This window comes from Callospermophilus lateralis, chromosome 1, assembly GCF_048772815.1.
Source record: "Callospermophilus lateralis isolate mCalLat2 chromosome 1, mCalLat2.hap1, whole genome shotgun sequence".
Lineage (NCBI taxonomy): Eukaryota > Metazoa > Chordata > Mammalia > Rodentia > Sciuridae > Callospermophilus > Callospermophilus lateralis.
This window is the reverse complement of record NC_135305.1, coordinates 7543305-7559332: the sequence shown is the minus strand read 5'-3', so window position 1 is coordinate 7559332 and position 16028 is coordinate 7543305. Positions and strand designations below refer to the sequence as shown.

At 42.4% G+C, this 16028-nt stretch overlaps 1 protein-coding gene and 3 non-coding genes across 4 annotated transcripts in view; 3 read left to right on the top strand and 1 right to left on the bottom strand.

The window, feature by feature from the left end:
• The window catches only part of Znf777 (zinc finger protein 777), a 217206-nt gene that overhangs the window by 142385 nt on the left and 58793 nt on the right, over nucleotides 1-16028 (bottom strand). The window lies entirely within an intron of this gene.
• Nucleotides 4160-4231, top strand: Trnac-gca (transfer RNA cysteine (anticodon GCA)). Its single transcript has one exon. It is a non-coding gene; the product is annotated as a tRNA-Cys (tRNA).
• Trnac-gca (transfer RNA cysteine (anticodon GCA)) lies at nucleotides 5922-5993 on the top strand. The gene has a single exon. It is a non-coding gene; the product is annotated as a tRNA-Cys (tRNA).
• Nucleotides 6895-6966, top strand: Trnac-gca (transfer RNA cysteine (anticodon GCA)). Its single transcript has one exon. It is a non-coding gene; the product is annotated as a tRNA-Cys (tRNA).

Here is a 16028-nt window from a genome sequence, read left to right as displayed (position 1 = left end):
ACTCAAATTATCACTATTTGCAGATGACATGATTCTATACCTAGCAGACCCAAAAGGGTCTACAAAGAAACTATTAGAGCTAATAAATGAATTCAGCAAAGTGGCAGGCTATAAGATCAACACGCATAAATCAAAGGCATTCCTGTATATCAGCAACAAATCCTCTGAAATGGAAATGAGGACAACCACCCCATTCACAATATCCTCAAAGAAAATAAAATACTTGGGAATCAACCTAACAAAAGAGGTGAAAGACTTATACAATGAAAACTACAGAACCCTAAAGAGAGAAATAGAAGAAGATCTTAGAAGATGGAAAAATATACCCTGTTCATGGATAGGTAGAAGTAACATCATCAAAATGGCGATATTACCAAAAGTTCTCTATAGGTTTAATGCAATGCCAATCAAAATCCCAACGGCATTTCTTGTAGAAATAGAGAAAGCAATCATGAAATTCATATGGAAAAATAAAAGACCCAGAATAGCAAAAACAATTCTAAGCAGGAAATGTGAATCAGGCGGTATAGCTATACCAGACTTCAAACTATACTACAGAGCAATAGTAACAAAAACAGCATGGTACTGGTACCAAAACAGGCAGGTGGACCAATGGTACAGAATAGAGGACACAGAAACCAATCCACAAAACTACAACTATCTTATATTTGACAAAGGGGCTAAAAGCATGAAATGGAAGAAGGATAGCATCTTCAACAAATGGTGTTGGGAAAACTGGAAATCCATATGCAACAAAATGAAACTGAATCCCTTTCTCTCGCCATGCACAAAAGTTAACTCAAAGTGGATCAAGGAACTTAATATCAAATCAGAGACATGGCGTCTGATAGAAGAAAAAGTTGGCTATGATCTACATACTGTGGGGTCGGGCTCCAAATTCCTCAATAGGACACCCATAGCACAACAGTTAATAACTAGAATCAACAAATGGGACTTACTAAAACTAAAAAGTTTTTTCTCAGCAAAAGAAACAATAAGAGAGGTGAATAGGGAGCCTACGTCCTGGGAACAAATCTTTACTCCTCACACTTCAGACAGAGCCCTAATATCCAGAATATACAAAGAACTAAAAAAATTAGACAATGAGATAACGAATAACCCAATCAACAAATGGGCCAAGGACCTGAACAGAAATTTCTCAGAGGAGGACATACAATCAATCAACAAGTATATGAAAAAATGCTCACCATCTCTAGCAGTCAGAGAAATGCAAATCAAAACCACCCTAAGATACCATCTCACTCCAGTAAGATTGGCAGCCATTAGGAAGTCAAACAGCAACAAGTGCTGGCGAGGATGTGGAGAAAAGGGTACTCTTGTACATTGCTGGTGGGACTGCAAATTGGTGCGGCCAATTTGGAAAGCAGTATGGAGATTTCTTGGAAAGCTCGGAATGGAACCACCATTTGATCCAGCTATTCCACTACTCGGTCTATTCCCTAAAGACCTAAAAAGAGCACACTATAGGGACACTGCTACATCCATGTTCATAGCAGCACAATTCACAATAGCAAGACTGTGGAACCAACCTAGATGCCCTTCAATAGACGAATGGATAAAAAAAATGTGGCATTTATACACAATGGAGTATTACTCTGCATTAAGAAATGACAAAATCATAGAATTTGGAGGGAAATGGATGGCATTAGAGCAGATTATGCTAAGTGAAGCTAGCCAATCCCTTAAAAACAAATGCCAAATGTCTTCTTTGATATAAGGAGAGTTACTAAGAACAGAGTAGGGAAGAAGAGCATGAGAAGAAGATTAACATTAAACAGGGATGAGAGGTGGGAGGGAAAGGGAGAGAGAAGGGAAATTGCATGTAAATGGAAGGAGACCCTCAGGGCTATACAAAATTACATACAAGAGGAAGTGAGGGGAAAGGAGGGAAAATATAAGGGGGAGAAATGAATTACAGTAGAGGGGGTAGAGAAAGAAGAGGGGAGGGGAGGGGGGAGGGGGGATAGCGGAGGATGGGAAAGGCAGCAGAATACAACAGACTCCAGAATGGCAATATGTAAATCAATGTGCAACTGATGTGATTCTGCAATCTGTATATGGGGTAAAAATGGGAGTTCATATCCCACTTGAATCAAAGTGTGAATTATGATATATCAAAAACTATGTAATGTTTTGAACAACCTACAATAAAAATCAATTAAAAAAAAAAAAAAAAAAAAAAGATTAAAAATAATTTAAAGTTGAAACAAAAAAAAAAAAAAAAAAAAAAAAAAAAAAAAAAAAAAAAAAAAAAAAAAAAAAAGAATAGAATTTTAAAAGCCTCAAGAGAAAAACATCAGGTCATAATTGGAAGCCACCAATCAGAATTACTTCTGTTTTCTTAGTAAATCAGGAAGGCTTGGAATGATGTGTTCAAAACCTTGAAAGAAAACAATTGTCAACCAAATAACTGTCAACCAGGATCATTACATCCACCAAAGCTATCCTTAAGAATTGAAGTAGAGGGGCTGGAGATGTGGCTCAAGTGGTAGTGCGCTCGCCTGGCATGCGTGCGGCCCGGGTTCGATCCTCAGCACCACATACAGACAAAGATGTTGTGTCCGCCAAATACTAAAAAATAAATATTAATATTCTCTCTCTCTCTCCCTCTTTCTCACTCTTTAAAAAAAAAAAAAAAAGAATTGAAGTAGAAATAAAAACCTTCCAAGATAGGCAGAAACTAATAGAATTGTAAGCCAGCATTACAGAAAATTCTTAAAGAAATACTACACACAAAAGAAATTTTAAAAAACCCCAAACCAAAAAACCCAGAAGTCACAAATGGAAAAATCTCATTAGAAATTTTTAAAAGAGGGCTGAGTCTGTGGCTCAGTGGTAGAGTGCTTGCCTAGCATGTATGAGGCACTGGGTTCGATCCTCAGCACCACATATAAATAAATGAATAAAATAAAGGTCCATACATATAAAAAAATATTTAAAAAATTTTAAAAAGAATAGTTAAACAAATGAGAAGAACAAATTAAACATTAGAAATAAATAAAAGTGGCATGAATTAGTAAACATATGTATAATAACATTAATATAAATGTAATTGAAAAACATGGACTGGAAGAATGAATTAAAAAAACAAGGCCCAACTATATATTGTTTGCAAGAAACTCACCTTACAAGCAAAGACAGCCAGAAACTGAGTCTGAAAGAATGGATTTTGATATACCATGCAAATGGAGTTCCTGAAAAAGCATGAGTACCAACTTTTATATCTGACTCAGAATACCTAAGCAATTTTAAGGCAAATAAACAATGCTATAGGCATCACAATACCTGACTTATAATTACACTACAGGGCTTTAATAAAAACTGTATGGCATATAAAACAGACATATAGACCAAAGGTACAGAATAGGAGGGATAGAGGCAAACCCACATAGATACAGTCATGTGATTCTTGACAAAGTTGCCAAAACACACTGGATCCTGGTAAAATTGGTTATCCATATGTATAAGAATAAGACTAGATCCTTATCTCCCACACTACACTAAAGTCAACTCAAACTAGATCAGAGACCTAGAAATTAAACCAGAAATTATGAAACTCCTAGAGGAAAACATAGGGTCAATACTCCAACACATAGGTACAGGTAATAACTTTCTCAGTAATATCCCTAAAGCTCAGGAAGTAGTACAAAGAATTAATAAATCAAATAGCATTTAATTTTAAAGCTTCTACACAGCAAAGGAAATGATACAAACAAAGATGTTGTATCTGCCGATAACTAAAAAATAAATATTAAAAATTCTCTCTCTCTCTCTCTCCTCTCTCTCTCTCTCTCTTTAAAAAAAAAGAATGTGGAGAAAGAACTTACAGAACTGGAGAAAATCTTTGCAAGCTACTCTCTTGACAAAGGATTAATATAAGAAAAACTCAAAAAACTTACCCCCACCCAATAAAATCCCAAAAATAACCCAACTGGCCCCAAGGCTGGGAAGATACAGGCTGAGGGCTTTTGAGGGTGGTGGTGGTGCTGTCTGTTGTAGGTAGCAAGATGATGAGTTTCCACTGACCCAGGCCTGGCAACTGCCAAGAACTCCCATCCTGGAGCCACTCATAGGTCACAGGTAGTCTGGGTGTGGCTGTTGGAGTGAAAGATATTAATGAAGCCTCATTGACATAGGAGGGGGTATAGCTCAGGGGTAGAGCATTTGACTGCAGATCAAGAGGTCCCTGGTTCAAATCCAGGTGCCCCCTACTGTGCTAGACTTTTAATCACTGAAGTGCATCCAGTGTTTTGTGTTCTGCTCTGGCCAAACTTGCTGGGAGGATGATAAATAGTATCACTCTCTACTAAGTGCTGACTAATAGCCCTGCTTGCTCTGTAGCATTTGTATTATGGAGAAACACACTGAATCAGAGTTACCCAGACTGACTTGCATTACTGCATTATTACTGGCTGACTTTATTCAAATCCAAATCACATGTAGTAATTCTGATCAGCAGAACTCAGGTCAGGGAACTTTAATTTGGGGGAGCACTGTCCCCTGCTAACATCTACCCTAACATCCAATGATGTTAACATCCAATGATTCTAACTGGCAGAAAAATTGTTGGAATTTACATCATCATATCATCGTTAAGAACATTTCGGAGGAGACCAGTAATGAAGTCCAGCTGGTGTCTTCAGTCCCTGAGTAAAGGACAGTTGGGTCTGCAGGGACAAACAGTGGCCAGGTGGGTGGAGGTGAGCAACTGTAGGAAAGGCATGCAGGTTAGATGAAGCTACAGGTGAGGAGAAGGTGACAAACTGTAGAGGCAGAGCTTTGCAGGGGTGGTGGAGGCCGTAATGGAGGCCTGGACTCCCTGCAGTAAAACTCAGCACTGAAGCAGGCTCATTAGGCGACACTGGTTGCTTTGAATAAGATCTTGGACTGAGGAGCACAGGTCCCCGATTCAATGGCAGATGCTCTCTGGTTTTGCTCTCAGAACAGGTATAGAAAACAGTGTCTTTTCTCTTCCTCAGTCCCATAACGTTGAATCTTCCTGCAAGGAGAGACCAGAGGGCCAGAGGTTCTCTTTGTTCCACCCGTCCCTTTCTTCAGCTGCCCCATGTGACTTCCTTTGCTCTGCCTCTTTCCTTGGGTGGGCAATTCTCTTGTATTGGTTTCTTTTTCTTCTCATTTTGTCCCCAGCCTGTGCACCCCCTTGGCATGTTTTGAGGGTCCCCAGTGGTGTGAGCCTTGTGAGAAAGGGCTCTGCTTGCAGCCTCAGAAGCCAAAGTCAAGGCCCCTTCCTCCCTTTGTCCCTCTGTCACTTCTGGCCCACCAGGTGCCTGAGACTCACACTGCACGTGCAGACTGAGTGGCACAAAGGCCAGGGCAGCTCCTCACTGTTTTGTGCACAGAAGCTCTTCCTCATGAATGTGGACTCTATTATGAGTCTGTCACCAATCAGGTGTGTTTTGTTTGGATATTATTAATTACTGTCATTTTTTTCCAGGTCTATAGCATGGAAGGGAACAGTTTAAATTAGTATCTCCAAACTGTGAGTCGGAATTGCTCAGTAAGCTTGTTAGAGAAACACATCGTCCCTAGTTTCTGTTCCCAGAGGATCTCACGTGGGAGTTCTCAGGGAGAAGCATGAAGTTTTGCTTTTGCCCAACCCTGCTCCACCCTCACCTCCACAGGGTCTGCTGAGCAGCCGGCTCCGTGAGTCTGGCTCTTCTAGTTGAGTCTGAAGGAGTTTCCAGCTGCAGACATCCGTGACATTAATGCCACCACCTCACCTGGGGACTAGAGAGGGGAAGGTGCTGGTCTTAAGTAGAGGTGGAAGGCAGGTGTGGACCCAGGAAGGAAATAGGTGACACTATCAAGTGCACATCTCCAGGAGAATCCAGGGTGTGGCCTTTCATGTTTAGGTGCTTATTGCACACTCCTAGGCAGCAGGGGGTATAGCTCAGGGGTAGAGCATTTGACTGCAGATCAAGAGGTCCCTGGTTCAAATCCAGGTGCCCCCTTGCTGGAGGCTCTTTTACATGCCAAAGAGAAAAACTTCTAAAGCCCTGAACAGGGTGTCACATAGTGACCATGTCATCCATCTTAGCTCTTAACCCCTAGTGGTGTCCCAGGCATCATCCCCTGGCCCAGAGCATTTGGTGAACAGAAGCTCTTCCTCATCAATGTGGACTCCATTATGACTCCATCTCCAATCACATGTGGGGTTTTGGGGCACACAACCACAGTGTGTTCACTTGTGCTCTGGGTTCTGCTCTGGCCACATCTGTGTCCTCCTCTCCAGAAGGAGACAGCTAAGGGCAGGCTGACCAGGTCATGGCTGGTCATGCTGTGTCACAGACTGTCCTCCAAGGCAATGACCAGGAGGCTCCCTCATTGCATGGACATCCAGCCTTATAAGAGGTCTGCAGGGTTGAGGAGCCCAGCTTCTTCCTCAGGCAACTCTTCTTTGTCACCTCTGTGAGAAGCCCCTGCTGACCCCCAGGGGGTCCTGCCACATCAGTGGAAATATTTTATTCCTGGGTTTTTCTCCTGTTTTTACTAAGACTTTTTGAGGAACAAGGACAATGTCTTCCCTGTTTCTGTGACCTCCACATGGATGACAGATCAGGCACTTACCAACTCCATGAGGGTTTGTTTGGGGAGGCTCTCCCTGGGCTGTGTGAGGTCCACTAAAGACCCCGTGTCACTGGTTCCTGTCTGATGACAGTGTGTTAGAGAAGCACTGGAGTCCATTCCGGGTGCTCTCAGCAGTCTAAGGTGGGATGGGACCAGTTAAGGTTGGAGATGAAAGAAGGGAGGGCAGACTTCAGTGGAGAAAGCTGGCAGTTTGCTGGGACATGCAGAGTGGCCTGGGTGTGGTGCTGAGGATGAAAAGGTGCTAATGAGAGGCTCTATGTGAGTGGGGGTATAGCTCAGGGGTAGAGCATTTGACTGCAGATCAAGAGGTCCCTGGTTCAAATCCAGGTGCCCCCTTGCTGAAGACTTTTAGATGACAGGTGTGGGAGGCTGCCATGTCATGTGACAGTCACCCCGAGTGACCTGGCTACTTTTAAATGGCTGAAGAAGTGGGCGGTACACAAGAAAACTTCTGGATTAGTAAATAACAAGGAGTCACATACTGGCTCAAGTCAACCATTTTGGCTCTTAACCCTCAGCCGTATCCTAGGTGGGAACTGAATGTGTTCACCTTGTGTTCTTGATTCTGCTCAGGCCACATCTGTGTCCTCCTCTGTAAAGGAGATAGCAGAGTGCTTGTTTTGAGGTCCCTCCAAGTCAGGGCTGGTTATGCTGTGGCACAGGCTGTCTTCCAAGGCAATGACCGTGAGCGTTCCTAACTGCATGGATGTCCAGCTTTCTAACAGGTCCAAGGGGCTGAGGAGCCCAGCTTTTTCTCTATCAAATCTTCTTTGTCACCTCTCCAGGAAGCACCTCCTGACCCCTGGCAGCAGGCTGCTTACTTCCTGCTCCCCCAGGCCTCTGCTTAGGCTCCTGCCACATCAGTGAAGAATCTCATGGAAATATCTGGACTAAGACTCTGAGGATCAGGGACAATATCTTCCCAGTCTCTGTGGCTTTTACATGTATGAGAGGATCCAGTTCCTGACAAGTTCTATGAGTGTTTGTTGAGTGAATGTGTGATAGAGGGCAATAACAAGCTCCCTCCTTGAGGCCTTGGAGTGTAGAGGAGGCCCTTCCTGAACTCTGTGAGATTCATGAAAGCCCTTATCTGATCGTTGTGTGTGGACTTAATGGAAACACTGGCATCTGGTGTCCTTTCCACGTGAAAAGGCTGCCTAGTTAGGGCAGACTACAGTGGAGAAACCTGGCGGTTTCCAAAACTTGCCGAGACTGCATTGGACTATAAATCATAGACAGCCTGGGTGTGGTGCGGCTTCAGCCAGTTTTTTTCAGGTCTATGACCAAAAGACCCAACAAGAGCAACACAGGGGAGTTAATTTGAGGATCATGGTTTCAGAGGTCTCAATCCTTGGTTAGTCAAATCCATTGCAAGATGGGAAGGAGCTCAAGGCCATCAGAGGAGTCTGAAGATCCAGGATCATAAAGCAGGCAGGATCCAGGCTAGGGGGCCTAGGGGAGGAAAGCATCCCAGGACATGGCAATCAGGAAGCAGAGAGAGACCAAGCTGGGCTCACCAGGGACAAAGTATACACCCCCCAGCCACCCACCTGCAGCCACACCTACCTGCCTGCAGTTGTCACCCAGTTAGTCTGTTCAAGCAGATCAAGGCACTGACTAGGTGAAGGCTCTCACAACGCGATCATTACACCTCTAAACTTTCTTGCATCCTCTCTCACATGAGCTTTTGGGGACACCTCATATCTAAACCATAAGAGGTGCTGTGGGGGAAAAGGGGCTAATGGGAGGTGGCGGACACGTGGGGCCATAGCTGAGAGGTAGAACATTTGACTGCAGATCAAGAGGTCCCTGGTTCAGATCCAGGTGGCAGCTGCTTTTCACTGGAGGACCACAATGGTTACCATGTGATTCTGCCATCAAGGTAGAGAGAGGCAAGGTAGATAAGGAGTTCACCAGAAATAATTTCTGACACCTGTCAATCTAGAGAAACCCTGGGTTTTCAAGACCCAGTCTGTGCTCATGGGTCCCAGGATGGAAGACAGGATCTAGTCTAGATAGGTTAAGGAAGACAAAAGTAGCAGATGTATCCTTCCCAGATATGTGGGTGCTAGGCCCAGTTCTCCAGAGAACATAGACCCATAGTGTGTGTGTGTGTGTGAGAGAGAGAGAGAGAGAGAGAGAGAGAAAGAGAGAGAGAGAGAGAGAGAGAGAGAGAGAGAGAGAGAGAGAGAGAGAGAGATTTTAAGAGCTGGCCTACACAGCTGTGGAACATATAAGCGTGATTTCTACAGGAGGCCCCACAGTTTGGACTCCCAGGAAAAGGGGATGTGGCAGCTTGAGTCTGAAGACAGTCTTGGGGCACATTTCCCTCTTTCTTATGATCCTCAGTTTTTCCTCTTAAGGCTTAACTGATTACACGAGGACCACCCACTATAGAGTGGTAATGGCCTTTACACAAAGTCTACTGATTGAAGTATTAATTATATTTAAATATTAATTTAAAAAATGCCTTCACAGCAGCAGCTCCAATAGTGTTTGGCCAAATATCTGCCTACCACGGAATACCCAATTTGACATATGAAATCATTCAGCACAATGGCTAATACCTTGAACTTGGCCAACTCTATACCCCAAGAAAAACTGTGAGTGTGAAGGAAATTGCTCAGAGAGGCAGGCTCGATGTGAGATTCACCTTGGAGCTCAGGCATCGGCAGTGGGGTCAGGTACTGGGCCAGTGGTCACTGTGGAGGGCTGGTGGCTCCCTAACCAGGCTGGCTGGGATCCTGGCCCTCTAGCCTGGATCCTGCCTGCTTTATGATTCTGGATCTTCAGACTTCTCTGATGACCTTGAGCTCCTTCCCATCTTGCCATCTATTGTCCTCTGTGACTGTCAGTCTGAGATGGGCTCTTCTCAAATGCAAGTGCCCAGGCTGGGACCACGAAGGGTAGACGGCAAAGGATCCTCAGACCAATGAGGCGGGTGTGCTTGGGGGGTAATCAATATCTGGGTCATTTTGGGAGATGGAAATGTAGAAGCCCATAGAAAAAGTTGGGTGAGACTTTCTCACAGTCCCCCAGAATCCAACATGCAGTTTCCTGAGAGCAGTTGGTGTGGCTTCAGGAGGGAAGGCTGATTTGATTGGTTCAGAGAGCAAATAATAAGCTCCAACAGGACACTGTGTGTGTGGTTCTCCTGCAGCCCAAACACAGGGCCCTTCTGATTGTATCGCGAGAACCTTTGACCTCCTGTCGCTGAATTAGTGAACCAGCTGAAAACAAGAGCTAGTTGCTCTAAATGCCACACTGTCACGCCAGTGAGATGGCAACTTCCCCTGCTCTCTCAGCCAAAATTAGGGTAAAAATAGCAGAGGGGAGGATTCAAGATGGCAGGTTAGAGGAAGTCCGCATTTCCAGTTGTTCTGTGGCTTGGGGTGAAGCAGTGGGAGCTCTGCTTCTCAGCAAGGTGGGTGAAAGAGGGAATTCACTGAAATTTAACATAAACATTCAGATTCCCTTACAGACTAACAATTCAGGAGCGTTGAACAGAGGATAAAAAAGAGTACATGGGAGTCAAGTGGTTATGGTGAAAGACCCCAGCCCAGAAACCCCAGGCCCCATTGTGAAACCATCAGGGCGTGTTGCTAACCCACGTAAAGAGAGGTCTATCTGTTAATCAGTTAAGGGTAGTCTATTGTGAGAGGACAGGATGGTTGAGGAAGAACAGAAAAGCAGATCCCAAGGCATGCCTGAACAAACAGGAACTGATAATGATAAGCAGGAACAGAAAAACCAGAGTGTTAATATGTAACTGTCATGAGGTTTATCCAGGAACATAAAGTGAAAAACAACTTTGCCCTTTAGGTAATCTATATGTTGGGTTCAAAATAACCAATAAGAAACCTGTCACTTCCCGTGCGCGCGAAACCTGCCCCATTATCCTATAAAAGACCTGTACCCCAAAGCCCGGTGTGCCAGTTCACCAAAGCTCCAGCTGAGGTTTTGCTGAGCACCCACAGGCGTCTGTGTCTGAATAAACCTCTTGCGTTTGCAGCCAGTGCCTCGTGCGTCTTTCTTGGACAGGGAATCGGTGGGTCTTTCAATGGCAGCAGGAGAGGTGCTGGTCACCACAGAGGGAAGGAAAACAGAGAAGCTCCATGGGCAAGTTTGGCATGGAAAAACCTGTACTAAAGAACAGCAGCTGCACTCGGCTAGTCTAGAGGCTACACAGAGAACCGGTGTTCAAAAAGCGCTCTGTGTTTCTCAACTGGCAGGCAGAGAGCTGAAGTGGTAGCCGCCTTGAGGCAGCCATGCTGCAGGCTGCTGTGGGAGCCAGGGACATCATGGGAAATACTGTCCCAGCAAGTACCTATCACCGGGCCTAGTTAGGGTACTAACTAGAGCGTGATTAAAACAGGCACAGAGAAGATTGTACCCCAGGGGAAATCAAGTTAGAGATACAGAGTGGAGCACAACTTGCTTTAGAGAATCTGAACATGTGGGTGTGATCACATTTGGAGACCAAGCCTAGGAAGGCTGCATTCATGAGCAGCAGAATGAGACACCTGTGTAGGGTTGACTTCGCTGCCCTAAAGGTAGAATTCTTGGAATGCTACTTAGAAGTTCAGCAGAGATTGGTATCTGCCTGGCCCTGGGGATGTTTGGATCTCATCATCAAAGAGCAGATACCACCCCCAAATCCCAAAGGCCCATTAGAGCGCTGCCCCAGTCACTAGAACTTCCTATTTAGAATTCTGTAGCAGTCCCCACCCTGAGAGTTCAAGGAGCTGGTCTGTCCAGACAAAACTCCAATCAACAGCACTTCCAGTTCTATCCTCCCTGGAGAAGGGAAGCTGAGAGCGGTTTCAGCCAGCTTCAGTTTTAGGCCACTCCAGCTGACACCTCAGTGAGCAGCACAACGAGGAAAGGGTTGACAACCCCCCAGTCCTTGTTCTTTGTAAGGGTACACAGCACAAGAAGAAATAGAAAGAGGGCAGTCACCGATCATTCTCATCAATAATTTTGACCATGTAGTGGAGATGATTTTTTTATTTTTAATTAAGAATCTTTTCCTCTCTCCTCTAGTCTCCCTGTCTTTGTCTCTCTCTCTCTCTATCCCTGCCCTCTTGAGTTCTAGCTGTATTGATGTGCTGATTGGTTAGTGGATACACACACATACACACACACACACACACACACACACATTTGTTTCTTTTTTTTTATTTTACCATTTTAAAAATTATTGTTATTTTTCCTAGTCTTGTTTTTGAGGGTTAGGGTTTTTTGCTTATTTTTGTTTGTTTCTCCTGATTCTTTCTCTTCTTTCTTCTCCCTCTGAAAGACCCACCGATTCCCTGTCCAAGAAAGACGCACGAGGCACTGGCTGCAAATGCAAGAGGTTTATTCAGACACAGACGCCTGCGGGTGCTCAGCAAAACCTCAGCCGGAGCTTTGGTGAACTGGCACACCGGGCTTTGGGGTACAGGTCTTTTATAGGATAATGGGGCAGGTTTCGCGCGCGCGGTAAGCAACAGGTTTCTTATTGGTTATTTTGAACCCAGCATATAGATTACCTAAAGGGCAAAGTTGTTCTTCACTTTAGGTTATCAGTTCCTATTTGCCTAAGAATGCCCTGGGACCTGTTTTTTTTTTGTTCTTTTCCAACCATCCTGTCCTTTCACAATAGACTACCCTTAACTGATTAACAGATAGACCTCTCTCTGGTGTTTAGTGGGTTAGCAACACGCCCTGATGGTTTCACAATGGGGCCTGGGGTTTCTGGGCTGGGGTCTTTCATTCCCCCCTTTGTCTGGAAACTTGGGAACCAATCATGGTTCCCTCAGTTGGGGGCCTATTTAGGCAGACTCTACATCTTGGTAAACAGTAATCCTCAGGGGACAGTCTTTAACTTTCCAGACTTACTTAAAATTGGCCTCCTAGATCCAACCTGACTCGATTTACCTATCTACACTGCCTTTCCATTTTTGGCTTTGTTCCCCCCTAATTTTAGAAACTTTATTGCTGTGTGGAGAAGGGGCGATGACTCGTTCTGGCTGCTTCAGAGCTGAAAAAGGGGTGTCGAACATGAGGGGGCTTGAAGACGTGGGGGGCGACTTGGGGGACGTGAGTTCCCATTTAGAAGTCAGTTCCATTTGAGATCTGGTTGGGGAAAAACAGGTTGTCATCTGGGGATGGGTGTTTCTATGAGAGAAACAAAAACCATGAGTACTGAATAAGTGTTGCAGCAGCTGGAACAGTCACTGTACATAAGTTCCCTCACCAGGCTTTAACATCCCCAGTTACCAGGACTGTAAACATAACATTTAACTTTTAGGGTTACAGATGTCCTTCCCCTTAAGATACAGTTTAATAATTTAATGTCATCTGATCTTGCAAAATCCTTTTACTAGTTTGACCTCTGTGTCTAATAGAGAAATCTTTAATTCTGTTACTTAGGGCTGGATAACCATACTAGCAAACACCATGCCTACCTGGGTAGGTTAGAAATAAAAGCCTTAAACTAAAAACTACTCTGGCAGTTCCTTTTGATAGTTATCAGGCATTCCTGTCTGAGAATCTCTTTTGAAGCCTCCAGTTTACTTATTTATGGAAGTTACTATTATTTTATTTAAAATGCCCAGGAATAGCTGTGTTTTGGCTTTGACCGTCTTTGCTAAGTGTTTAAGATGAAGCAAGTCAAACTGACTTTTGTTTCTATCTATTGTTAACAGTCAGCTGAGTTTCCTTGGGAGTCCTCGGGAACTTTACAGCAGCTTCTCAGATCTGCTAGTGCCATTTGCGCTAGGATGGGTCCAGGCCTTGCTTGACCATGTGGCTTCCCTCGGAAGCATCAGGCATGTCTCCCTTTTCTGATGACCCTCCTCTTCACAGCAAATGCACTGATTGGCTTTCTGTCCTCCACTGGTCTCATTAATCTCCCTGATCGGGAGGTTATGTGGCCTAGAGTTGCAAAGCTCTTTGGAAAAGTCCCCTATCCCCTGACTCAGACTGACTCAGAGGGCAAGAGCCACATTTTTAATTTTAAAACTTAATCTTAAACATCCAGCAAATAAGTTTTAACAGCCTTATATTAAGAGCACTGGGCTTTAATGTCTATCTCTCTATCCTGTAGGTGATAACTCCTTATCTTACATTAACCCAGGTTGTGAGTTCTTAAATCAGTACCTCTGCAAAACATTAACAGGCAATCTTTAAGCCATTTTGAAAACTACAAGATAAAATTATCAAAGAGTAAAAACATATTTAGTTCATATAATAGCTACCTTGAATTTTGGCAGAGTTATACATCATAATTCCCTGTTTGAGATCTTAGTAATCTTAACAAAAACTAACTTTTGGACACAACTTTAAATGTACTGAAATCTAGCCTATTTTTTATAGTTACTTTCACATATAGTGGGATGGGACATAGAGCTTTATCTCAAGTAAGGAGGGGTTCTTCATAAATCTTAAGTACTGCAGTTCTGAGACTGATCTTTGCTTTTTAGACATCGTTTTACAAAGCCTACATAAATTGTTGTGAACTTGAGCAAACATAACATAATATCACATCTAAAACATGAATTAAAGAAAGGCTGAAAGCTTCTAACCTTTTGTAGAAAAGTAGTAAAGTACTTTTGTGTTTTACAATAAAACCTTTACACAGATTAAGCCCTCATTAACTTAAAAATACACTTAAGTTGTATCTCAGTGTAAAAAGTAACATAGAACTGTACATATCTTATTGATAACAAGCCCAGTTATAGAACACAAATGATTTAATTATATCTCCAACATATCTTTCTTTTAAGCCTAAAATTATCATACAACTTTAGAACACAGCTTGATATAATGCTCTTTTGAAGCTTCTACCTAACAGACTTGTATACCTGGAAGATGTGAACACATTAATAGCACCAATTACATTGATGTTTTTATATTAACCAAGTTTAGCTTTTAAAGAGATAACATAGCACAATTCTCTAAAACAATAGCACTTGTTTAACCAGCTGTTTAATTTCTTTAAGAGTACTTGCTCAAAAACTTAACTTACACAGACCTTCTTTATATCATTTACTTAAACCCTCTTAATTACTTAATCATATAGACTCTTATCCAGAAACACATTTTCCCTCTATGAAATCCATACCTAGAACCTTCTAGTTTCTCTTTTTTATCTGTTAACCTCCTTCTGTTCACATTTTGAAACAATACTTGTAAATTTTGAATTTAATAAGATTATTTTATAGACATAAACATTTTGTTAGGTTTTATTTTTGAACACCTAGAAAAACTTATAAGCTTAATTTTAAAGACATCTTTACTTTCATCTGTTTACCTAATTTAAATTGAACCATTTGAATCACGTGAGTCAAAGATATTTGGATCCATTTTTAAAATTTTTTATGAGCGCTCCTCATCTGCCAATTGTTATATCACTGTATGATGTATGGAAATACACACAGACATACTGACATACAACACGTAACACAAGTGTAACACAACACAATAGTAAAGGCCTTGTTGCTTTCTCAGGTGAAATCTCATTGCAATGTTTAAAAACTCCATAGTTGATCAAAAATAGAACTTATCAGAAAAACATTAACTTGTCTGTAGGATCAAAATCATGAGCTCAAAAAAAAAAAAATACAGAATCTAAGAAAAAAGCAAAAGTCCTAGAAAAAATTGACTGGCCAGTAATCAGTAAATGCCATACAATTTACTCTCTGGTTTAACCTAGTTTGAGTTCCCATAAAAAGGCACTTTTACTTTTTTTTTTTTCCTTGGGCCTCAGATCTGTCTCCTACTGAGTGCTCCAGGCTTCTTCTATTTGCATATCAGCTTAAGTCCTGGCTGAGGTCTGGGAAAACTGGAATTCTGAGCACAAACCTCATGCCTAAGGCATTTTAACCATAAATCATAATTTCCAGGTTTGATGTTGAAAATTATGATACAAGTTTAAGATACAATTCATAAAATTTCATTCCTTTTACATTTTCCTACACTAGAAAAACTTGCTCACACAAAACTGAAAATAGGATCTCTACCATCAGAAGAAATTTATTTAGGATCATTAAGTCACTTTCTTTGTTCTGAAGTTCCTAAAGTAGTATTAAGTTTCATTAAATCACCTGGAGAAAATCTTAAAAGAGAACTACACACTACCATGTATATCCAAAATTAAGCTTTTAAAAAAAACTTTCCAAGACTGTTGCTATTCAATGTTATTTCAATAAGCCAGACCAACGTCCCAATCCAACATTTTCTTTTCCTGAATCTTACACACTAAGGGGAACAGATACCAAATCATAATTTACTATCCTTGCCCAAATTAATGCACTGGTACACCTAGTGAAATCTTTTCAGGCTACCCAGTTCAAAATTGATGAAAAAATAAAACCGAATGATTGGGAGTTACTTGCCAACTTGGAAGTAGAGTT